The sequence below is a fragment of the Mesoplodon bidens genome (assembly GCF_964165515.1).
Source record: "Mesoplodon bidens genome assembly, chromosome: 15".
NCBI classification, from domain to species: Eukaryota; Metazoa; Chordata; class Mammalia; order Artiodactyla; family Ziphiidae; genus Mesoplodon; species Mesoplodon bidens.
This window is the reverse complement of record NC_138171.1, coordinates 11594329-11620280: the sequence shown is the minus strand read 5'-3', so window position 1 is coordinate 11620280 and position 25952 is coordinate 11594329.

Genomic DNA, 25952 nt, shown 5'->3' with positions numbered 1-25952 from the left:
TTCCTGCTGGGTCTCCTGAGGTCCAGAGGGGTCTCCAAGTCCCTCCTTCTCTCTCCAGCTGCTACCATCACCTCTCATGCACACTGGCACAGGGGCCTCCATTCCGTCCCTCCAGAAATTCCCTCTCCACACTAGCCAGAGGGGTCCCGTAAGACTATGGATCAGCCCACATTGCTCCCCCGCTGAGTGGGATCCCCAGTGCTCTGAGGGTCAACCTCAAGTTCTTCCCTTGGCTCACGAGGCCCTGTATCAGAGGGACCTCCTCTCCCTCCCCCTCCTCCTCACTCACCCTTCCAGACATAGTGGCTTCCCCTGTGTCTCTGAAATGACCCTAGCTCGTGCTGCCTCAGGGCCTTTGCACTGGCTGTCCGTCTGTCTGGAACACTTTTCTCCCAAGTGTCCACAGGCCCCCTCACCCTCCCCTCCCCACCTAGTATTCCGTGTCCCCATCCCTGCTTTATGTTCCCCTGGGGTGCTCATCACCTTCTGGCACACTAGATTTTTCTTATCCACGAGTGCAGGGATTTTTGTCTTTTTGGTTCTCTGTTGGCTCTCCAGTGTCCAGCACAGTGCCTGGAACATAACTGGTGCTTGACAAACATTTGTTGAACAGCTCTATGAGTTGTTGGCAGATAAGGACACTAAGGTCCCTCGGGGTAGGTGACCAGCCCAAGGCCATACAGCTAGTCCAAGATTAAGCCAGGAGAGGAACCCAGGTTCATCAGATCCTGGAGCCAGCATCTTGGAAACTGCTTCAGGAGAATAACAGACGGGATCCAGACCCCAGCAGTGGATCCTGATGATTCTGCCATCCCGCCAGCCCCAGGCTGGGCAGTACTTGGGCTGGTCCAGGAGTCCCGGCCTGCCTGCCCGGGCATTCCAGGCTCCAGCCCAGGTTCTGAGCTTTCTATTTTGAGCCTCCTAGTCCTGAGGACTGTGTGTTCCCAGCAGGCGGCGTGGGCCAGAGGCTGAGCCTGGGTGTGGCTGTCACCCTATCTGGGGCCTGGTGGTGGCGGGAGCTGGAGCTGGAGCCCCGTCAGGGAGCCCAAGGACCCAGATTCCTGGGTCTTTAACCTATTGGCTGCTGAGGCCTCCGAGGCAAGTCTTGTTCTCTGTCTGACTGTCCCCCATTCAAGCTCCTGCCCTGGTATCTGGCTGGGGTGGTACCGACTCATCCCACCTTGGATTAAACCCCTCTGATTGTCCCCAGGACTTCAGGGCCTATTTGAACTCTGGTTCTGCCCCTTTATAGCTGTGTGACCTTGGACAAGTCACTCCACCTCTCTGAGCCCATTTCCTTATCTGGGAAATGAGCACAATAAGAGTACCTATCTCCTGGGATTGCTGAGGAGATTCAGTGTGATAAAATTGATGAAAGTGCCTTGCACTCAGGAAGTAACTCAATAACTAGCCCCCCACCCTCAGGGGGCATTTTCTCCCCATGGCAGTTTCTCCCGTTGCCCTCCTTACCACCTGGTACTTTTGTATTAATTTGCGTGTTGGTTGCTCAGCTGCCTTCCCATCTAGAGCATCAGCTCCACCAGGGCAGGGACTTTTGTTTGCCTTTTCACTGCTGCATCCCCTGCAGTCCAGCACAGTATCTGGCAAACAGCAGGTGCTCAATAAATAAATGTTTGTTGGAAGAATTAATGAGTAAATAGTGACCCACTGGGGAACACAGGTCCTGAGCTCTGAAAGTGTGTCCTCACCCCCCTTCCCTGGCCCAGGGAGGGGGGTACCTAGGGTCCTCAGGTGCTTGTTGGTACCAGACAACCCTGCTCCATCTGATCCAGTAGCCAGTGAAGCTGTCCAAGTCAGCATCATCTTCATTTCACAGATGGGGAGAATGAGGCTCAGAGAGGGGGAGTCATTGTCTAATGTCACACAGTGGTCATTGTCTGAGCCAGGATTCCAACCCAGGACTGTATGGGATGGATCATTTTTTCCCTGGAAGGAGTTGGTGGTAATGGAGAGCATGGTGGGGCTGGGAGGGGGTCCCAGGGAGGGAGGAAGGGGTGGGAGGTGTGTCACCCCTCTCGGGTTCCATCTCTCTTTGTGTCTCTCTGTTTCTCTTTTCATCTCCCTGGATTCCTCTGTCTCTGTCTTTGTCCTGGCTCTCTCTGTTTCTCTCTCTCTGTCTCTCTCCCTCCCTTGTGTATTTGACCCACTGCCCAGGAGGGAGTGCGGGTAGCAGACTCCTGGTGTGAGGAGGACTGAGCTGAGGACCTAGAGCCAGACCCTGTTCCAGGCCCAGCGTGGGCCCAGCGTGGGTCTTGGTCTCAGTCTCCAAATTTCAGAGTATAGAGAGCCCCAGGCTCAGTTTCAGAAGACCTGGGTTGGAATTTCAGCTCTGTCATATCTCAGCTCAATGGCATTGGTCACTTAACCTCAGTTTCTGTAAAATGGGACTATTGACACCCCTATTTCTTAGAGGTTTTTTTTTTTTAATTTATTTTAGGCTGCGTTGGGTCTTTGTTGCTGGGTGCAGGCTTTCTGTAGTTGCGGTGAGCTGGGGCTAGTCTTCGTTGCGCTGCGTGGGCTTCTCATTGCAGTGGCTTCTCTTGTTGTGGAGCTCAGGCTCTAGGTGCGTGGGCTCAGTAGTTGTGGCTCACAGGGTCTAGAGCACAGGCTCAGTAATTGTAGTGCACGGGCTTAGCTGCTCCGCAGCATGTGGGATCTTCCCACACCAGGGTTTGAACCTGTGTCCCCTGCATTGGCAGGTGGATTCTTAACTACTGTGCCACCAGGGAGGTCCTCTCATAGGGTTTTATAGGAGGAATGATACAAGGTCCATTCCTGGCTTCCTGAAGCCCCAAGTAACAAGGGAGGCAGTCAATAAACAGCTAATTGTAACGATTTCTTTATAAGAAGTGAGAAAGTGAGATTCAGACTCATTTCACTCATTCATCAAATATTATTGAGTGCCTACTATGTGCTAGGTGCTCTGATTTGCATTCATTATCCCAAGGGTTGTCAAACTATGGCCCTCAGGCCAAATCTGGCCCACAGCTTGTTTTTGTAAATAAACTTTTATTGGCACACAGCGTGCCCATTCATTTACTTATCTATAACTGCCTGCACCCTGCAACTACCTGTTGAGTAGCTGTGAGAGAGACTGTACTACCCCCAAAGGTGAAAATATTTACTGTCTGGTTCTTTACAGAAAAAGTTTGCTAATCCCTGGATTAACCCATCACAGTCCTGGGAGGAAAAAGGGATCATAACTCTGATTTTACAGATTAGAAACTAAAGTCTTTGTCCAGTGACTCTCACAAGGTTGGATCTCGATAAACAGTATCTGGGTCTTATTCTTCCTCTCCTGCTCCTTAGGGACCCTCCCAATTCTTGTTCCCATTCGCATGGATGTCGAGTGGGCAAATCGAACCCCACAGTGGAAAGAATGCTCTTTGGAGGTCAGGTAGATCTGAGTTTGAATTTTGCCTCAGCCCCTCTCTTGCTGGTAACCTTGGGTCTGACACACAGGGTGCTTAATCAACGTCACACTCCTGCTATGAGCCTCAGCTTTTTTTTTAGGCTCCATCCAGGTTATGGCAGGGGATGGGGTGGGATGGGGAGTTTTGCAAATCGAAGCCATTGGCCAGCTGGCCTTTACGGCTGCAGTGAATGGTGGAGAGTGAGGCATCAGAGGAAGAGAACTTACGGATGACAGAGAGGCTTCCTAGAGCTCCATATAAGTGGTGGGGGGAATCTCACTGTCCCCTAAGTCTGCCCTAAAGTCTTAGTGTCCCTCCCCTGGCTTGAGGCCTCAATCTGGTCCTTGACTGTACCTCCCTCATCTCTCCCAAGCTCCTTTCCCAACTTCCCTCCTGCTGACCTTGGGGAGCTCCAGGTTTGCCCTCAGCCTTTTTCCAGGGGACCCAGAATCACCAAGAGGCAGTCCTTCCCACTGCCCGGGGGAGGTAACTCAGGAGCCTCTGGCTTCCCCCTGTCCCAGTGCCCTGCATCATAATCAGCAGCTGCTGAGAATGGCAGTAACTCTCCCGATGACTTTGCTCACTGCCCACTGTACCTCTACTAGAGCAGCCTTCTCGAATGAATGAATTCAGTACTTTATTTTTCCAATGCTAGGTGACACCTTGGTCAAATTCCTTCACCCTCGACTCCGTAAATGGGCTCTGGTGGTACCTACCCTGTCAGAAGTTGTGAGAATGAAATGAGTCAGTGAGAGGAAGTGCTTGGCATGGCCTTGACCATAGTGGGCACTCAGGACATGTGCTCAGGGATTTATTTGAGGGTCCCTGGATGCTCCCTGAGGATTCCCCAAGGCCAGCCTGGTGCTGGAGTGAGGGGAAGAGGGGGACAAAGGTGCCAAAGACACAGTTCTTGTCCTCTCTAAGCGCTGGTGATTTCCAAAGGCATCTCTTCAACCTGGACACTTTCCCTGACTCCAGACACGAGTCTCCACTTGCCCCTCCTAACTGCTACTGGGGTGGCTGACGGGAGCCCCAGACTCAGCCCAGCCATGAGCCCGCTCCTGATCTACCCCCAAACCACCCTGTCTCAGTTAACTGCTCCTCCATTCTCCAGGTACTCCCCCAAACCTGGGAGTTGTCTTCTACCCTTTGTTCTCACTCACCCTGGTATCTGATTGCTCACCACATCCTGTCAGCTCCACCTTCGAAATGCATCCAGAATCAGTCTGCATCGCCCCAGCTCCAGTGCCCCTGCCATGGTCCATGCCACCAGCATCGCCCATCTGAGGACCTCATCCCCTACGGTCTGTTCTCCACACATAGCCAGAGAGGTCCCCTTAGGACCTAAGTCAGATCCTGTCCCTCCCCTCCTCAGAGACCCCTCATGGCTCCCACCTCACTCAGAGTCAAAGTCAAGGTCCTCCTCATGGCCGACAAGGCCCTGTGTGACCCCCTGACCCCAGCAAACCCTATACCTCTCTGATGACCTCGTCTCTTCCACTTTCTCCCGTGCTTACTTTCTTCGAGCCTGATGGCCTCCTTGCTGTTCCTCTAATAAACTATGGATCACTCTACCTCAGGGCCTTTGCACGTGCTGTTCCTTCTGCCTGGAACCCTCATCTACCATGTATTCCCATGACTCCCTCCCTCACCCCCTTCAGGTGGGAGCTCAGATGTCACCCCTCAGAGCAGCCTTCTCTGAGCCCCACCCTCACCAGCTTAAACATTCTCCACCTCCTAAACTGTCTCTCTCTCCGCTCTGATCCTGCTTTGTTATTCCTTTATGGGTAGAGGAGATGGCACAGGGGAAAGAAGAGAAAGAAACTCCCAACAAGGGGACGGCATGTGCAAAGGCCTGGAAGTATGAACAGTGTGAAGGGTGCAGGGTGGTGGATGAGGGGGAGATTGGTGAAGATAGCAGGGCAGAGAGACCCAGACAGCTGAGCTCCAGGATAAAGCATCAGCCGGGCAGGAGGAAAAAGAGCTCTGGGCCAGCAGTCAGTAGGCCGGGGTCGCCCTGACTCTGTTGCTCCCTTGGCTGTGTGACCTCAAGAAGCCATGCCTCTCTCTGGACCCAAGAATCCACAACTGCTATTGGAGACCACCTAAGTGGATTCATTATTTGACAAGTGGGGAAACAGGCTGCAATGCTGCTATGACCTGGTTAAATCCTCAGGGACAGCGACAAGCCGGGAACTGTTAGCAGTCACTCATAACTTAGCTCAAATGAGCTCCCTGGATTCTTGGCTACCCAGTGCCCCTTAGACCCAGTGGGCCTGGGAGGCGGGCTGAGGCTCCCTGCAGGGCTCTGGTTGCTCAATCACAACTTCCACGGCTATGACCAAGGCAGGTGGCACACGCTGTCTGGGAGTCACCCTTGGGCCCTGCAGCCTGTGGCACACACTCCACCTCCCCACACAGCCCGACTGTGCTCCCTGTGCTGCCGTTTCCTGACTATGTGACTCTGGGCAAGTCACTTCCCCTCTCTGAGCCTCAATTTCCTCTTCTGTAAGAGGAGATAAGAGCGGTACCCGCCCTCCTGGCTGTTGGGAGGATTGACTCTGCCCCAGCCGCACTGGCCCCCTTGCTGTTCCTCAGACCTGCCAGGCCTGCTCGTACCTCAGGGCCTTTGCCCTTGATGTTCCCTCTGCCTGGAACACCATTCCCGAGGACGGCTTGCTCTCACGCCTGCAGGTCTCTGCTTAAATGTCACAGCTCAGCCTTCGCTGACCCCTGACACCCCCTTCCTCACTGCGTTTGTCTCCGTAGCTCTCACCACACTTCCCAGCGCATCCTGGGTTTTGCTTGTCCTGTCTACCCCATTCAGGATGGCAGCTCCACTTCTGTCTCTCTTGATCATCGTTATGTTCCCAGCCCTCAACCTGGCACCTGGCACAAGAAAATGTACAATAAGGACTTGTAGAATGGATGGATGGATGAATGAATGAATGTAAAGTGCTCAGCAACGTGCCCTCCCCGTAGTCAGCGCTTGATACCCGACGTCCTAATATGGTGAATGGTGTTATTTTTGGCGGATGCTTTCCAGTGCCCCTTCCCTCCCGGCCCCCTCAAATCCTGTCCTCACTCTCCTGGCGCTCCTGCTTTCTCTGCCCGGCCCAGATCCCCGGCCCAGCTCGCTGCTGCCTGCGCAGTCTTGTCCCTGGGTCAGGGTGACCTCTGGGGAGTCGCGGGCCTGTGGGGCGGCTTCCCTCAGTCTCTGCCTCTGGCTCCTCTTATATCCCCGGGGGCAGAGGCTTCTGGGAAATGGGCAGAGCAAGGCTTTGAAGCTCCCCTGGGTCAGACCCACCGAGCTCCTGGGCCTTCCTTCTTCATTGCCTGATGTGACCCCATTATTGCGTAAATGGGGACAGTGAGGCTAGAGAGGGACTGCCATGTTCGGTGGCTAGCCTTTGGGGCTCCTGAAACGTCCAGGGCAGCTTCCAGGCCCCTGGCTCCTTTGTCCCCTGGAACAGGGCTGGGGCCCAGGAGCCTGTTTTCTGGATGGCACGACTGAACCCCATACAGGCTTTGGGCCCAGGCTTGGATCTCATCCTCCCACTTCCTGGCTGGTGACCTGAGGCTTGTCACTTGGTCCCTCTGAGCCTCAGTTTCCTTGTCTGTAGAATGGCACGTCAATGATACCCAGCTCAGACAAGACCAGCCATCCCACTCACATCAAGGGTTTCTGGCCCCTCCCCTGGGTCTCCCAAGCTCCCGAGCCCCTGGCCCCTCGCCCAGTTCAGGGGCCTGGCATTGTTACCTCCTCGTTGGGGTAATTGACAGACCCAGGAGATTGTTGCCGCTGCTGCTTTATTATTTTTTTTTCCTTTCCCCAACTTCTCCCCTCATCATTCCGGTCTCCCTCCTCCAGAACCAGCTTGTTTTTGTTTTCTGTTTTTACGGCTCCATAAATGAGTCACAGGCCTGATTTGATTTAATTTCGTTGTAATTGTTATCTTTTCAAGCTTGTTTTTTTCCACTCGGTTACTCACGAGACCACAAAATCTAAACAGGACGGGGCCTTCCCCGGCCCAGCCTCCTGGTTCTCTGGGGCTCAGGGCCAGGGTCAGCAGCTCCCGGAGGACTGAGGTGGGGTCCGTGGGGCTTCTGGGGGGAGGTGTTTAGTGTCCTGTGCAGGACTGTATGTCCCGAGTCCTCAGGCTGTAGCCTTGTTCTGAGTGCTGTGTGACCTTGGGAGAGTTGTTTAAGCTCTCTGGGCGCAATTCCCCAGCATCCTCCTTGGCAAGCTTTAGAAGAGGGAGTCAAAAACTCAGACACTTTGGGGCCAGGAGGCGACATGATGAGTGAGGTGGGCTGGGTGGTGACCGCAGTGAACTGTGGAGAACAGGCCCTTCTCAGGGGACAGCTGCTTCTCAGCCAGCACGCGGCCCAGGTCTTTCAATTTATCAAGAGAAGCCAGAAATCCAAGGTCATGTGTGAAAAGTCCTGATTTTTAAATGTTGGCCAACGAATCAATTAAAAACAACATACAGAACCCAACTTGGTGTACACCTCTGGTTTGGAAGGTTCTAGAAGCTGTGGCTGGAGTTCTTTCTCCTTCCCCACCTTTGCCTGAGCAGTTCCCTCTTCCCGGAGCACTCTCCCGTCTTCCTTACCTCATCATTCTCTGCTGTCCCACAGCCCCTTGGGCGCCCCTGGTCACCGCAGTGTTGGGGACCAGCCTCTTAGTCATTTCTCTCACGGACGGTGAGCTGAGGTCACCAGCCTCATCCACTTTTGTGTTCCCTGCATCTGGCGCCTAGGGGGTACCCAACCTACTTTTGTTTTTATGTTATTTTCTCCATGGTGCGTTTGTCTTGTTTATTTGAGACCACCTTCGTAATGAGAAAATTAGCCCCTTAATTGTTAAAAATCATAAAAATATGTTTACTGGTTTGTTATTTGTTTCTAAAATGGGGCATAATCATTCTTTAGTTATTCAAAAATCAGAGGTGCTGGGCTGGCCCCTCCTGGGGTGTGGAATGGGCTGCAGGAGCCAGTGAGGGGTTGAGGAGTGGGGGCTTTGTGGGAGGGAAGGAAGGCAGGACTCCAGCCAGGGGTAAGGAGGGGCTGAGGGCTGCTCCTCAGAAGCTTGGTTATAGGGCTTCCCTGGTGGCACAGTGGTTAAGAATCCGCCCGCCAGTGCAGGGGACACGGGTTCGAGCCCTGGTCCGGGAAGATCCCACATGCCGCGGAGCAACTAAGCCCGTGCGCCACGACTACTGAGCCTGTGTTCTAGAGCCCGCGAGCCACAACTACTGAAGCCCACACGCCTAGAGCCCGTGCTCCGCAACAAGGGAAGCCACCGCAATGAGAAGCCCGCGCCGCAATGAAGAGTAGCCCCCACTCGTCGCAACTAGAGTAAGCTCGCGCGCAGCAACAGAGACCCAACACAGCCAAAAATAAATAAATAAATAAATAGATTAAAAAGTGCCCACCAATCGGTGCGTCTGGGCCTGTTTTATGAATCGGAAGTTGGAAGTGATTGGGGGGGTACTCAGGAGTCCATTCTGGGGTGGGCGGGGCCACAGCATCCTCTACTTTTCCAGAGGCTTCAGTGGGCGGGCCAGTTATGGGGGCAGTGACCGGGGCCCGGTGGTGGCCATAGTGCAGCCTGAATAACTCTTTCCATGATTATGTCACGCTGGTCACATGCAACAAAAAGGTCATTACGCTGTGCTGTCACTCAATTTTGTTTAAATATATTTGAATATATCAACACTCCCTTAACTTTGATCATCCTAAGAATTTGCATAATTATATTACTGTATTAGGTCAAAGAGAAAATCAATTGATTTTCACTTTTCTTTTTTCACTTTGCAAGACAGGTCCTAGGCAAATTTCTCTAAAGTTGATCTTTTTTCTGAGGTTTTGGCCATGGTTCTCAGTGAATTCACTTGATGTGGCTTTTTCCTAGAACAGAGTGTCTACCTTTATCTTCTGAGCTCCTGCCCGAGGTCTCCAGGAGTGCCCTTCTCCCCACTCCCAGGCGCAGCTCTTGTTCTGTGAGGGGCACCAGGGTCCCCAGTGCTGGGCAGCCCAGGGACCCCTCCTAAGCTGGGGCCCATCCCTCATCACCACCACGTGTGGCCTCATCCTCCTAGCCTGGCCCAGCCCCTGCCTCCCCTTCTCTCTTGCCCTTTGGTCTTTCTCTCTCTAAACCAGGACCTAGGTGACCCTGCGGTAGTGCTCTGGCCTGGAATGGAAGCTCGGTGGATGCTTAAGATCACGGGGTTCCAGACTATAGAATTGTTCCCGCCAGGACAAAGGCATCACTGGCTCTCAGTCGACTAAGCCCCTGCAATTCTAGAATTCTAATGTATGGAGACCTGGTAGACCAAGTCACGTGCTCACTCAGTAAATATTTATTGAGCATCTATTATGTGCCAAGCACTGGGGGGACAGCAGTGAACAAAATGGACAAACAAGATGGACAAACTCTCTGCCTTCATGGCATTTATGTTTGAGCTGGGGAGACAGTCAAGAAACAAATGAGATGGAGTATGTCAGATAGTGAAATAAACAGCAAGGGGGGGGGAGTAGGGGGGCTGCAGTGTCATATGGGCCGTCATGGAAGGGACAGGTGGCTGGAGGGAAGTGAGGTGCTGGCCCTACAGATGCCTGGGGCAGAGTGTTCCAGATGCTGGGAACAGCAGATGCAAATGCCCTGAGGTAGGAAAAATCTTGCATTGTTGGGGAAAGATAAGGAGAGCAGTCTGGCTGAGTGAGCCTGTGGGAGGGTTGCGGGGAGACAAGATCCAAGGGGCCAACAGGGTCTAGATCACCCAGGGCCCTGTGGGCAGCAGGAGGAGGAGTTTGAATATGACTGTAAGTGAGGTGGGAGCCTCTGGAGGGTTCTGAGCACAGGAGGGACAGGGTCTGACTCAGGTTTGAACACAGGGTTTCTGACTATGGGCCCTATCGACATTTGGGCCGGATGATTCTCTGTTGTGGGAGCTTCCTGTGCATTGTAGGGGTTTGAGCAGCACCTCTGACCCCTTTCCACTGGATGCCAGTAGCACCCCTCTCTCCCACCCAGTCCTGACAGCAAAAAATATCTCCAGGGACTTTCCTGGTGGTCCAGTGGCTAAGAATCCACCTTCCAATGCAGGGGATGCGGAGAACTAAGATCCCACATGCTGCGGGACAACTGAGCGTGCGCAGCGCAACTGCAGAGCCCATGCGACTGCTAGAGGGAAGCCTGCACGCTACAAGTAAAACCCGACACAGCCAAAAATAAATTAATTAATTAATAAATATTGAAAAAAAAAATCTCCAGACATTGTCAAATGAACCCTGGGGCACAACAATTCAGTCACCCCTGAATTGGGAACTACTGGTCTAATAGGATCCTTCTGCCTGGGGATGGGGAGAGCGGACTGTAGGGACCCCAGGAGGGGAGAGGGAGTGGGGCTGGGAGAAGTGGTTGGATTCTGGATCTATTTTGAAGGTGAAATCAGCAGGATTTATTGGCCCAAGCAGGGGTGGGTAAAGGTGCTGTCTTTTACTAAGTGGGGTTTGGTTTGTGGGGCTACATCAGGAGGTTTCTTTTTCTGGATGCCAATTCAGTAGGTGTGGGATGGGGCCCAATGGCCTTAGGTGATGCTGAGTGTTTCAAACTGTGCTTCAAAAATTTAAGCGTCCAGAGGATGTACCTTGATGGCAGGCAGGCATGGGGGTGTCTTTTCTAGGGGTGAGAGCAGAGACAAGTGGGTAAGGGGTCCCTCACTTCAACCAGATCAGGAGATTCCACCTACGATGTTTCAAGAAAGGGCTCTGAGACGGAAGCAAGCCTCAGGACTTCTGCTCCAGTGTAAGGGTTGCAAACTCAGGTGCCTGGAAAACAGCAGGGCCAGGAGAACAGCACACACGGTGAAGTGGCTGGTGAGAGGGGCAGGCCCATCTAAAGCTTGGGCATTACTCAGCTTCAGCCCAATGTTACCACGTGGAAGGCCAGGGCTTCCAGGTTTTCATGAGAAACTGTAAATCTGGATTGATTTTTTAATGTTGGGGCCAATCTATAAATATACAGGCCAGATTTGGCCTGAGGGCCATGAGTTTGATACCTCTGGTCCACTGTAGCCCTCTCAGTTTGCAGATGGGGAGTCAGAAGTATAGCGGCTCCAGAGATGGGTGGATTCTCCAGGGTTAGGGCGGGACAGGGTGCAGGGAGGGGGAGGAGCTTGGACTCAGCTCTGAAGAAGGGTCAGATTCCGACAAAAAAAAAGAGGAGAGGGCATTCCAGGAGGTGGGGGAGCATGAGCAAGGGTGTGGAGGTGGGGACGTGAAGACGGTTTTTGAGGTCGAGGGAGATAAGAAGAGATGGAACCAGGGAAGAAGAGGAGGAGACGTGATGGGAGGTGGGGTGGTGCTGGGAGATAAACGAAGAGGCAAGACTGAAAGCTGGAAAAATCACAAAAGGATTTGAATAATATTAATAATTTCACTTCCGAAATTGTTTGGCAACGAGCAGCTCGTTTATTTTACCACCGGTTTTGGGTTCCTGGCAATCCCCGTGTACATCAGAGAGTGTTTGCCCAACAAGGAACGTTCTCGTTTGCAGATTATGTTCAAATGCCATGAAAAGTTTTGTAAATACTAAATTAGAAATTTAATAATTAATGGTGAAGTTTGAGTGGATTAGTGAAAGGAGTTATTAATTTCTATTTAGCAGGTTTCTTTAAGTGTTTTAGAGGCAAGACAATTTTTTTTTTTCCAAATCTCCCTTGCAAATTTTCCACCTCACAGCAGCCAAAATTTGAGGTGACATGTGCAAAAATAGCTGATGTGTAATGATAGAAAGGGGTAAGTGAGGTGTAGAGAGAGCCTGGGAGAGTTCGCTTTCCAGGGGAGGATCAGGGCAGGCTCCCTGGAGGAGGTGGTTTTGAATCCGAGAGGCAGAGGATGGGTGAAATATAAACCAGGCAGATGGGTTCGGGTAATGAGGGCCTGCCTGGTGGAGGGCTCCGTACGTGCAGAAGTGTGAAGGTGGGAAAAAGGAGATGAGAGTTTGGACTAAGGGGTTTGGGGCTTGGCTAGTAATGGCGGAGAGCACTGTGAGAACCAAAAGCAAAGGTCAGGGGCACAGCTAGGCCTGAGAAAACAGCGTGTGAAGAAGATCGGGGAGCTGACCTCTGTGCAGATTGCTTGTGGGTGCAGAAGGGCAGCTTGTGGGTGTCTCGTCCTTCTGTCCACAGCCTACCACCCTTTCCCCTCATCCCAGCAGAGTCATCTTAGGTGAAGTATAAGAACAAGTCACCTGTGCTGAGTGCCTGCGGCGTGCCCAGCCCTGCATGGAGGGCTTCTGGGGTGTCAGCTCATTCATGCCTCCTGTCCGTTGTATGAGGGAGGTGTTATTATGATCCCCATTTGACAGAGGACATGGAGGCCAAGAGAGGTTAAGCAACATGCCTAAGGTCACACCACCAGGAAGCAGCAGAGTAGGATCGGAAACCAGACCTGTCTGAGCCCCAAGTCCATGCCCTACTACTGCTCTGTGATAACACATGCTCCCACCAGGTCTGGTTCCCTGTGATCCGAGTACCATAATCATCCCATTTATCAGAGGGGTAAACTGAGGCTCTGAGAGATGGAGTCACTTGCGTGAGGTCATACAGCTAGAAGGGGCAAAGCCAAGGTTTGAATCCTTGGGTCCAGTTGACTCCGGAGCCCACTTTCCTTCCACCAAATGACACAGCTGCTTGTCTTTCCAGGCCTCTATTTCCTCATCTGATGAAGGGGGCTGAGGACGATGTGCCCCTCATGGGGTCCACATGAGGATCAGAGATGGTGCATATCCATCACCCAGCTCAGTGCCTGGCAGTTAGTAGGTGCTTTAAAAATGATGGCTGTGATTATTTGTTGTAAAGGTGGCTGCATATTAAATGAGTGAATTAATGTAAGGCACTTAGAGCAGTGCCCAAGTAGCACTTATGTGTCTAAGGGCACATAGTATGTGCTCAAGAAATGCTAGAAGGTGTTATTATTTTTAGAGGGCCTACCACGGGGGACAGCCTTCCAAACCTGCTTCTTCCCAAGTTGCCTTCTACTAGTTTCTCTCTTCATCCAACAGACTGGCTTTAGAGTCTGGGAAAGGATTTGTGGGTGAAGAGGATGCACAGCCTTCTGCTCATTAGTCAGAGAGATGCTGAGAGCACTAGACAGTGAGCCCAGAATTCTGGGTTTGAACCCTGGACTCGCTGTGTGACCTCTGGCATGTGCCTTGCCCTCTCTGAGCTTCAGGTTTGCCTTTCATTGGCAGAGCCTGGGCCAAGTTGCCCTGGGAGGTGCCAACCCTGCATAGGGATGGTGGTGGCTCCTGTGCCCCCTTTGGCCAGCAGTCCCCACCTCCTGCCTTCTGAGCTGCAGGCCCGTCCGGCTCGGTGGTGACGACCAACCAGCCAATCTGTTTACTGAACTGGCTGACCCCTTCCGGGAACTCGGCCCAAGCTTCCCAGAACTCGGGTATTAATGACCCGGAGCCACATGACAGAGCATGACACAGCACTTTTGGGCGCAAGGAAGGGCCCAGAGGGGTGCGTGGGGGGCCGCAGCCCAGCCCTCCAGCCCGGCTGGCCAGTGAATCACTCCAGCCTCCTGCAGTCTCCTGATCCCGGCCACCCCGCTGCCCTGCCCCCGCCATCCCCAGGCCCTCCTCCCCCCTGCCAGGGCCACCTTAGGACCCCTAGACCTTTGCCCCAGTGAGTGACCTAGAAGAGGTCTTGGGTGATCAGGACTGCCCTCTGGGGTTACAGATGGGGCAAGTGAGGCCCAGAGACCTGGAGTAAATAACAGTGAGCACTTATTGGGCACTTACTGTGTGCGAGGCACTGGGCAACTAGCTCATCCTAGTCTCACACACAACCTTATGGAGTAGCATATGCCAGATGGGGAAACTGAGGCCCAGAGAGAGGACCAAGGGCATGCAGCAGTGCAGGGCAGCAAGGAATCCAAGCAGCTCTATTGGACCCCATGTGATTTCCTTTCATTCCCTCAACAGCCTGACCAAGGAGGGGTGGTGGGATCTGTTCCACAGCAGGGGAAACCGAGGCTTAGAGAGGCTGAGTACCCTGCCTAAGGTCTCAGTGCTCCGCCTCTAGGACCCGTGCTCTGAACCAGATGTGCCGGGCACATTGCTAGCGCTCACGGAACATCTATGCCCTGACCACCCTGGGTGGGAGCCCACGCGGGCTTTGGCACCGCGCAGAGCTGCGTTGGAATCCTGACTGTGCCTTTTTCTGGCGGTTTGGCCTGGGGCACGTGGCCGCACCCCGATGTACCTCAGTTTCCTCACTGGTAGAAGGCAATTGCGGTGGTCCTGGCCCTGCAGAGCAGCCGTGAGGGCTGTGGTGTGGTGCTCAAACAGCACCTGGCTGCACAGAAAGCGCTGCGTGGACTTTCAAGTCTGTATCTTCTCCAAAGCCAGGTTGGGGTCAGCCTCTGGACCTCACATCCGCCTCCTTCACCCTTTGCTGCCCAAGTGCAAAGTGAGGGCGGTGGTTTTTATGAGGCTGGGAACCAGACAGGCTCTGGGGCTCCGAGGGGCGCCTGCCCGCCACAGGAGTGGGGCCTCCTGGTTCCCAGCCCCTGAACTTTGGGCTGGGGGCTGGGGGTTAGGCAGGGGCGGGGCAGCACGTTGATCATCTTCTTTTCATTCCACAACTGTTGCTTGAGCACCTACTGTCTACCAGACTCCAGGAGACCCAGCAGTGAACACGGTCTCTGTCTGCATTCTGGTGGAGGAGTCAGATGAGTGAAGGAACACAGGAATAGATGGTTTAAGCCGGGGAGAAGCTCCATGGCAGAAATAAACAGAGGTGTTTGCGAGCTGCATGGGTCAGAGAGGGCTTCTCTGAAGAGGTGACCTGGAGAGACATCTGAAGGAGGAGAAGGAGCAGACCCTGGGGGAAGAGATTTCCAGCAGGGGTAACAGCAAGGGCAAAGGCCCTGGGGTGGGTTGGGGCTTGGAATGTTCCAGGAAAGGCAAGGAGGCCAGGTGGCTGGAGGGGAGTGAAGGAAGGGAAAGGGGGTGGTGTTAGAGAGCTTGGCGGGGGTCAGATCACGTGGGGAGTTGTGGGTTGAGTGCCACAGGTGGGATTTGTGTGGGGAAGGGACGGACGTGACCCAATTGGATGGACAGCAAGCCTTCACTTACCACTTTCACTTCAAATTTTCTACCCATCTGACAGATGAACTAACAAGGGCCTAGGTCAAGTTCACTCAGAAGGTCAGTGGCAAGGTGTGGATGAAACCGAGGTGGTTGGACAGCCAGTTCAGGGCACCTTCCCCTTAAGAAGAGGGAAGTCAGAACATGGGCTGAGGAGTAGGTAGGCCCATGGGTCAGCAGAGTGGGAGCCCTTGCAAAGCCCTAAGAGCTGTGAGCTTCCTGGCAGAGGAGGTGCCCTCTAAGCTGAGGTTGGGGCAGAGTTTCTGGAATAGGGCTCCTGTTAGAGGGAACAGCGGGTAGGGAGCCCAGAGGTAAGGGAGAGTAGGCTGTGTCTGGGAAATTCATCATTGCTCAGGAGTTAGGAGAGGGGAGAGGTGACGGGGTGATGTTGTCAGGATCCTGATCCTGGAAGGCCTTGGAGCCAAGGGGAGAAGCTGCAATTTCAATCTGAAGGCCTTCTATGTGCCAGGCCCAGGCTGGACCCTAGGGACACCAAGGCAGACACACATTCTCCCTCCTGGGCCCCATGGTCCAGAGGTGGGGGCAGCCTAGAGAGGGGTCAGGGCCACAAGGGGGCAGGAGGGCAGAGGGGCATGAGCTCCCATCGCGACTTTGACAAAAGACACCTGAGGTTCAAATCTCAGTTCTGGGGTGTCTTCACTGTGTGGCCTGCGGCAAGTCACTTTACCTCTCTGAGCCTTGGTTTTCTCATCTATAAATAGCACCTGGAAGGATACCGTCGGAACTCAGTGAGATTATTCTTTCAGTTACTCATTCACTGTTTTTTGAGCACCTACGACGTGCCAGGCACTAGACTGGGCACTGGGGACAACACAGCACTGACAAAACCTCCTGCTCTGATGGAAGAGGTGGTGTGGAGTAGCAAGCAGTTAAGAACATGCACTCTGAGCCAGATGGCCCACCACTTATCAACTGCACGGCTTTGGGCGAGTTGCCTTACCTCTCTGAGCCTTATCTGTAAACAGAATAATTATAGCACCCACCTCATAGGGCTGTTTTAAGAACATATGAGTTAATGCATATGTTTAGCACAGGTACATAGTAGGCGCTCCATAAATGTTCTCCGTGTTTTGTACTCAAGTGGGGGAGGTAGACAATAAGCAGTCAGATGATGGGTGAATGGATGAGATGGTGTCTACAGTGGGAAGTGACAATACCAGCTCTTAGCACCAAGTGGGCATACAGTAGGTACTCAATAAGTGTTTTTCCTCCTTTGTCTCCTTCTGAGCTGAGCATGGGCTATGATAGGAGCCTGAGGTTTGGGAGTCTGTGTGGGAGATGGGAGGCTGTCTTTGCTGATCCAGAAATCCAGGGCTGAGCTTTGGGGCCGGGAGGAACAGAGGCACTCCCCACCACCCCTCACCCCGCCATGTTCCCCAAACCCCATCCCCAGCATTGTTCACAGCCTGGGTGGCTGGGTCGAGCCAGGGCCTGCCCGGTGGGTCCCTAGTAATGACACTCATTATGCAGGTGTCTGGCAGCTGAGGGGGAGGCGAGGGCCCCAGGGGCTGTGTTCCCATGGCACCCAGCCAGCCCACCCCAGGCCCTTCCTCATCCTTTATGAGTCTGGTGGCCAGGGCAGGCAGGCAGGTCGGGGGAGAGGAGCTGGCACGGGGCCAGCTGGAGCCTGGAGAAAGGAAGGAAAGTTGAGAAGTTTGGGTGCCAAGGCCTGGTATGGAGGCAGGGGGTGCTGGGGTGCTTGTGGTGGTGGTGGTGTTGGTAGTGGTGGTGGTGTGTGTATGTGTGTGTATGCACGCACACATGTGCAGGTGTGTACAGGGACACAGTGAATCTGGCATAGGCATCCTTCCAGCCCATCCACGTGGAGGTGAGAAGGGTCTATGTAGGTGAAGCATTGACAGCCCCCAGAGTGGGCTCAAAATCTCCAACATCTATTTCACTTGTTCATTTAACCTACACTGATAGGTGGGTGCCAGGCTGTGCCCGGCCTGGGCCTGGTGACATCAGACCTAGCACTGGGCCAGTCGTAGGCTCTGTCATCTAAGGCTTCAAATCCAGGGAGGCAGACGCCACGCCAGGGGGATAAGACATCCCAATGAAGCCTCTGGTGGAGGAAAATGAGGCAGGATGATGAGGGTGAACAACAGGATGGGGTCAGGGAAGGACTGTCAGAGAAGGTGACCTTGGAGCTGAGGCCTGAGGATGAGCCGCCATGGCAAGATCTGGAGGAAGAGGGTTCTGGGCAGGAGGAACAGCCAGTGCAAAGGCCCTGAGGCAGCACCAGCTCGGCATGTTTGTGGAGCATCAGGAAGGTCCTGATGCAGACAGAACTGATGGAGGAGAGGGGGTAGGAGGAGAGGTCAGGTGTGGGCAGGGCCAGTGTCAGGAGTGTGGATCTTATTCTGAGTACAGTGAGAAGCTGGGCATACAGTAAGCACACAGAAGGGGGCACCCTCGGGGTGAATGGGTTTGAAGAGAGTGGGGGCCAAGCCCACTGGGTGTGGGATCCATCAGCTTTCAGAGCTACAGACAGGAACATGGGCTGCTCAATTTGGTCTGAACCTATTCTCCTGGGTTCAAACCCCCTGGATCCCGGAACATGTTATTAAGCTGGCTGCACCCTGGGGCACCTGCCTGTATCCCCAGACAGGCCTGCTTGGCCTGCCTGCCTCGAGGTTGACCCTGGCTCCCCAGATGGGAGTGGATGGGTGGGACTGGTGAACCCCCTGTGCCTGCCCCAGCCCCCTCCAGGTACCTGTGCAGGACCAAATCTATGTCTAAGAGCTGGAAGGAGACTGTGGAGCAATGAGCATCTCCATTTACAGAAACTGAAGCCCAGAGAAGGAAAGGGTACGTTCTAGGACCTTGTGGCAGGGAGCTGGTGACAGCACCCTGGAAGCCTCTGTCCTAACTCATACCTCTTCCCACTTCCTCTCCTGTCTGCTGGGCTCCCCTCAGTGTGATACTCTGGCCAGAGGAGCTGGTGTCTGGGAAGCACCAGAGGGAAAATCCAGGGCCAATTTTGGAGGCCTCTCTTAGTTGAGCCCTAAGAACTAAGAACTGCACAACAGTTTAGGTAGTGAGCTCCCCATCACTGGAGGCATGCAAGCAGACCCAGATAACAGTTCTTCATCTGCTTATAGGAGTTTGGATGAATGAGAGACCACTTCCCTTTAAGCACTGTGATTCCACAGGAACTTGGCTGAATCTTTCTCTGTTTAAGCCTCAGTTTCCCAACTGTAATTTTTTTTTTTTTTTTAATAATCAGAGTGACTTTGATAAGAGGATAGGCTTGATGATGAAACTCCCTTGCTTCCAGCCCTTCCTTGGCTCCCCAGTCCTCAGGAGACAACTCCAACCCTCACCATGGCCTAGACGTCCTGTGGCCCTGGCCCCTGAGGCCTCTCCCTCCCTCTCTCTGATGAAGCCACTTGGACTTCCTCACTATCATTCATTCCCTTCCTGCCTCAGGGCTTTTGTAGAAGCTGTGACCAATGGATGCCAGGCCAAGTGCTTTCCGTAATTTACATCTCCCACCAGCCCTATGAGATAAATACTATTATGGGATCGATTTTACAGATGAGAAAAACTGAGTCTGATGAGTCGAATCTCTTGCCGAAAGCTACATAGCCTGTAAGCGGGGGAGTCAGGATTTGAACTCAGGCCATCTGGAACTTAATACCACTCTCTTTTCTTCTTTCTTGATGGGACTCACTTTCATCTTCAGAACTTTGCTCCACAGTCCCCTTCTTCAAGAAGCCTTCCCTGACTACCCTCCCAGTCCTTCTCCCATGCCCCTCCTGAGTTTCCCCATTGCTGCACTGGTCACACTGCCTCACAAACTCTTTTTAAGCAGCTTTATTGAGGTTTAACAGACATGCAATAAATGGCACATCTTCCAGGGTGCACTTAGATGAGTTTTGACATATGTACGCGCTCATGAAGCCACCAACACAACCAAGATGGTAAACATATCTACCACCCCCAAAGGTTTCCTTAGGTCCTTTTTGTCATCCATCTCCTCGCTACCCCCAACCCCCCGCCACTCCCATGGCCAGGTAACTGCCAATCAGCTTTCTGTTGCCGTAGATTAGTCTGTGTTCTCTAGCATTTTCTGTAAGTGGAATCATATACTGTATTCTTCTTTGTTAGGCTTCTTTCCCTCAGCATAATGATTTGGGATTCAACCATGTTATCGTGACCATTATTTTTTTAGGTATCTGCCCCCCTCCCCATCAGACTGTGAATTCCACGGGGCAAGGGCTTTGTCTTGTTTATGTCCCCAGCACCCAGCACAGGGCTGGGCACACAGGAAGTGCCTAATAAATGTTGAACGACTGGAAGGAGGATGAGGACGTGCCCAAGTAGGGGAAGAGCATGCACAGTTGCATGGCAGAGAAGAGTCCAAAGACTGACTGAGAAAACAGCCCCTGGAATGATCTGGAGGCCTTGTGGCCCCATCAGATAAGCACATCTGCTCATCCCTGTGACTGTCTCTATGGGACAAAGATCTGAATTGCACAAGGGTTGGGCTTGGGTCGAGGAGGCACTTAGTGGCCCCTTTATCTGATTTGGGTATCAGGCTCTGTGTTCTCGAGCTGCACAGCCCACAACTCCTGACAGGTCGCATGGCCTGGGCTCCAGGCAGTGGGCGGGCAGGTGGGCGTTTGGAAGGGGAAGTAGCTGCTCAGCCCTCCCCAAACCACTCTGACTCCTTTGCAGAGGTTTCTGGAGGCGCTTAGGGAGCTGAGTAAGGGAGAGCGGGAGGCCAGGGTAAAAGGAGAAGGAGGCAGGAGGAATCATTTAATTAGCAATATTATAGGGAATTTCCAGTTCATGCCCCATCAGGCTGGGCAGGGACGCCATGGGATTACTCAGGCGGTTTCCAGGTATGTTCCAGCCTCAGCCGCGAAGGATCAGCAAGGCCCAAAGGTCTCATTGCTGGCTGGAAACTCAACTTGCCAGTGTGAGAAAGTGGCAGGGTGGTCAGAGCTACATCCCGCGACAGAGCCTGCAACGAAAGCTGAGTGTAAGCACGTGCTTCCTGCATCAGTTCTACGGAGGTGATTTTACTGGCCATTTCTCAGACTGAAAAACTGAGTCTGGGAGCTGTGGAGTTGGCTGAGGTCATAAAGGGGTCACTGGGAATGGGGAGAGCATAAGAACCAGGGGTCATATTGGAGCGACTCTTTCAATAACAACATTCTTTTCACAAATGCTTATCGAACACCTACTGTGTGCCAGGCACTGTGCTCAGCTTTAGGGATGAAAAAAATAAAGTCCTAGGCATATATTGTGCACTTCATCTTATCTCTTGATGGAAAAAATTTGAGGACAGAGACTGTTTTTTTTTTTTTTTTTTTTTTGCTTTACGCGGGCCTCTCACTGTTGTGGCCTCTCCCATTGCGGAGCACAGGCTCTGGACGCACAGGCTCAGCGGCCATGGCTCACGGGCCCAGCTGCTCCGCAGCATGTGGGATCTTCCCAGACCGGGGCACGAACCCGTGTCCCCTGCATCAGCAGGCGGACTCTCAACCACTGCGCCACCAGGGAAGCCCGAGACTGTTTTTTGAAACCTTGTTTTCTTGTTTGTGGAAACAAGGAGTTTGGACCAGACTAGCATTTCCCAAATGAGGTTCTAAGGGACACAGGTTCTCTGGGATATTAATAAGAGTAAAGTGGGGAAAAGGGTTCTATGGTCCAATGAATTTGAGAATTACTGTGGTTAATTGTTGCAGGACTTCTCAGAGCCTTTAAAGTCTTAACAAGCTCAGTGAGCATCTAGGTGGGTGGGTGTTCTGTAAGTCACCCTCTGAGATATCTAAGGGAGCTTGTTCACTGATTTCCTGTCTTTATGAATCCTGGTTTAGATGCCACCTCTTCCAAGGAACTTTCTCTGAATCCCCAGATGGACCCAAGTCCCCTCCTGTGAAGGCACCTGCCTGGAGCTCACTTTAACCTCCTAATATTCTCCACCTTAAGTTTCCTGTCACTAGACTGTGAGCTTCTCAAGGGAGGGAACAGTTCTGATTCATCTCTTGGTTTTGGTACAGGGAGCAGAATGAGTAGATGGAGAATTTAATGGGTGGAAGGATGAGTGATGTTTTGATGGATGGGTGGATGGTCAACGGGATGATTTATGGCTGGGTACATGGGTGGATGGATGAGGGAACTGTTTGTGGATGGATGAAATGGATGAAGAGATAGATAAATGAAAGAACAGATGAATCAATGAGTGAAATGATGAAGAACTGACTTAATGGAAGGATGGATAGATGGATGGATGAATAAAGAAATTAGTGGATAAATGCATAGATGGATGATGGATGGATGGTTGAATAAATAAATGGATAATGGATGATAAATTATGAGATGTGTGGTATAGATGATTTCATGGTTGAATACTGTGAATTACTGATGGATGAATGAATAGATAAACATAATTAAATGAGTAAATAAATAATAAATGAAATGATGGACAAATTAATAGATGGCTAGATGAATAAATGCATAAAAGGATAAATGAATAGATGGATTGATAGATAGTGATTTAATGAATGAATGGATGGGCAGATTGATGAATGATTGCATGGATGGATGGATAAATGAGAAAGTAGGTGGACAGATGGGTCAGTGGATAGATGGATGGATGAATGGATGGATGGGTAGACGGATGAATGGATGGGTGGGAGTAAAAATGTATGAATGGGTGGATGGGGAGTGGATGGATAGGTAGGTGAATGGATGGATGCACAAGTGAATGCGTGCAATGTCATGAGATCTGAACTGAGGTCAGGATGGCAGCAAGATCCCTGCATCCCTCCCTGGGGTAACAGTCTGTCAAATTTTTGGAGCTTGAGAATTTTTTTTTTTTTTTTTTTTTTTTTTGCGGTATGTGGGCCTCTCACTGCTGTGGCCTCTCCCATTGCGGAGCACAGGCTCAGGACACGCAGGCTCAACGGCCATGGCTCACGGGCCCAACCGCTCTGCGGCATGTGGGATCTTCCCGGACCGGGGCACGAACCTGTGTCCCCTGCATCGGCAGGCGGACTCTCAACCACTGCGCCACCAGGGAAGCCCGGAGCTTGAGAATTTAATGAAAGCTATGACCCATATCTCCAGAAAACTCCTCACAGATACAAAATGTAACAAGTTTTAAGACAGTGGTGGCCGTTAAGCCTAGCAGCCATCTACAACACTAGATGAAGAGTTCCAGCGCAGCACAGTTAGTTTCTTTCTATTTCTCAAGGCCTGTCCATGGAGAGGAACCCAGGCCCAGTGGGATGAAGGTGGCTGAGATGGGGACAGGGATTATTCCAATGGAGGGGTCACTTATGGATTCATTTGTTCATTGCACAACATTACTGTGACTTTTCTGAAGACTTGGGAGAAGATCCCTGTGAGAAGACAAAACTGCCTCTCATAGTGGCAACTGCTTATTATTATTTTATTTATTTATTTATGGCTGTGTTGGGTCTTCATTGCTGCGCGCGGGCTTTCTCTAGTTGCGGCGAGCGGGGGCTACTCTTCGTTGCGGTGTGCGTGCTTCTCGTTGTGGTGGCTTCTCTTGTGGAGCGTGGGCTTTAGGTGTGTGGGCTTCAGTAGTTGTGGCACACAGGCTCAGTAGTTGTGGCTCGTGGGCTCTAAAGCTCAGGCTCAGTAGTTGTTGCTCATGGGCTTAGTTGCTCCGCAGCACGTGGGATCTTCCTGGACCAGGGATCGAACCTGTCCATGTCCCCTGCATTGGCAGGTAGATTCTTAACCACTGCACCACCAGGGAAGTCCCATGGCAAGTGTTTAAAGTGTAAAGTCAAACAGACTTCATTTTTAAATCTCGTCTCTAATACTTACTGGCTGGGTGACCTTAGGAAAATTACTTCATCTCTCTGGGCCTCCTCTTCATGTATAAAATAGGGATAGTAATAATCTTTACCCTACTGGGTGCAAATATGTAAACGAGTGTGTAAAGCACATAGCCTAGTGCCCAAAGCATAGTAAGTGCTCAATAAATGCTGGCAAACCAGAGGTATCTAAGGCAATGCTGTGTCCCTTAAAGTTCTCACAGTCTGGTAGGAAATACAGATAAGTAAACACAGGCTGATTGGGGCTGTGGTGGGGAATCCTGAGACATCACCTTTGGTACTCAGCATCCATTTACGTTACTCAGTACCCACTGGTACTCAGCATCCATTTACGCTAATATCTTCTTCTGGCTAGAGGATGCAGAGACTGGAAAGCTACAAGCCACATTTCCTAGTCTCCTCTGCAGATAGGGTTCTGTATGCTCCTTAAGTTCTGCCAATCACATGCTCTCCCATGAGATTCAGAAAGTAGAGGCCATCCGGTTTTTGCCTTCACTCTCTTTCTGCTGATGCACGTGGTCATGACCACTTTTTTTTGTAGCAACATATCGTGCCTGGTTACCAGTTTCAGGGGTCCAGAAGTGGTGGTAGTGGCCTCCTAATCTCTGGATCACTGCTGTGGTGTGTGTTCTGAAAGCCAACAGTCCCTGTGGTGGCCTGCTGGTTCCCCACCATCCTGACTGGCTGAGGTGGCAGCTCCCTTGATGGGCAAGTTCTGCTCTGTTATTCTGGAGCCCATCCTGCCTTTCTAGCAATTTTGTGAGTACCCTATTCCCTGTATTCCATCCTTTCTGTATAAAATAACTGGAGGGGTTTCTGGTTCCTGTGGCTGTAATCTGACTCACACAGAGGGGGTGGTAGGACCCCAGTGGATACCTAAACCAGGGTTAGGAGGTCAGGGAAGCTTTATGAAGCCCATGACACCTAAGTTGAGTCCTGCAGGGTGTTTGTAGAGTAGTCAGACAAGAGATGGGGATAGGGAGGGAAGAACACTCCAGACAGAAGGAACAGCCTTGCAAAGGCTCAGAGATGAGAGAAAACATAGCACATTAGAAAAGTGAGAGGAGTTCAGGTTACCTGGAATGTGTAGGAACAGGGGTGAGGTCACTGGACCGAGCAGGGGTTTTAAGGCTGGCCAAGGTGTTTGAACTGCCTTCTGAAGGTAGTGGGGAGCTACATCTGATAGCTGCAGGAAATAGTAAATGTCACCCAGCTGCTGTGGGAGGTTGGATTTGGGAAAGAGGAAGTTCCCATGCAGGGCAAACAGTGAGGAGGAGAATGTAGTCACCCAAGGAAGATGTGAGGGACAGACAGATTTGAAGGACATTGAGGACAAGACTCCCTGGCCTTGGTGACCAGTTGGGTTGAGGGTGTGGAGGGGGAGGTATAAGGGACAATGCTCGGGCTTCTGGCTTTGGCCATTGGGCAGATGGTGGGGCCTTCTACGAGGAGGAAAACGGAGGCAGAGGAGCCGTTTAGGGGGAAATTGCCGAGTTCACTTTGGTGCATTGATTTGAAGGATACCTGGGGGCTCATGCAGGGGCAGACATCTGGGAAGCATGCAGACATGTGGTCAGAGAAACGAGATGCCAGGGCTGAGACAAACAGATTGGATGTGGACAGGGCCCATGACTTGGGAAAATGAGATTCCCAGAGACTGAGTAAGCTATTCATTCAACAAACACTATGGGGGAACCTGAGACAAACCCTGTCTGTTCATTTCTGAATACCCAGCACCTGGTCTAGGACCTGGTTGCTTGTTACATAAACCAGGAGGAAGCACGGGGGCTGAGCCTTGGAGGATGGGCGGGGTTCTAGCAGGAAGAGACGGGGTGAGGCCCCCCGTTATCCAGCGTGTGAGGCCTGAGCTTGAGTCCAGCCCCTCTGCATACTCATGGTAGGGCCCTGGGCCAGTCATTTTCCCTCCCTGAGCCTCAATTTCCTCATCTGCAAATTGGTCATAAAAGGATGGGGTGAAGATTCAAAGTGATGGCTGTGGAAGCATGTGGCTTGGAACATGGGGGGGGTGAGGCAGGCATGTGAACAGGCTGCTGAGGGCATGGCTTTGCGGGGGGTGACCTGGGGCACAGGGTCACCTACTTCCTGGGGTTGCAGGGCCATGTGGGACAGGAGAGAGAAATTGGGATCTGCCTGGAAAACACATCCACAGCTGTGTCCCATGTGGGAAAGGAGACCTCAGTCCCCACCCAGGCCCCCTTCCACCCCACAGCCAGCTGGAGCAGGCGGGCGGGTGGGGAGGCTCAACCCCGTGAGATGAAGGAGGGGGACCAGATGACAGGAACCTTTTCCACAGTCCCTCGGAGCTGCTGGCACTAGGTTCTGGCCACCGTCCCGACCCTCAGATCCTGACTCAGGACCAGGCTATGATCTGTTCCTTCTCTGGCTGTTCTCTTTGGCCAAGTAGAGGTTGCAAACTGGAGGCCCAAGGGACTGAATCTGGCCCTTGGGTTGGCCAAATTCGGTCCATACTGAATTTGTAAATGAATG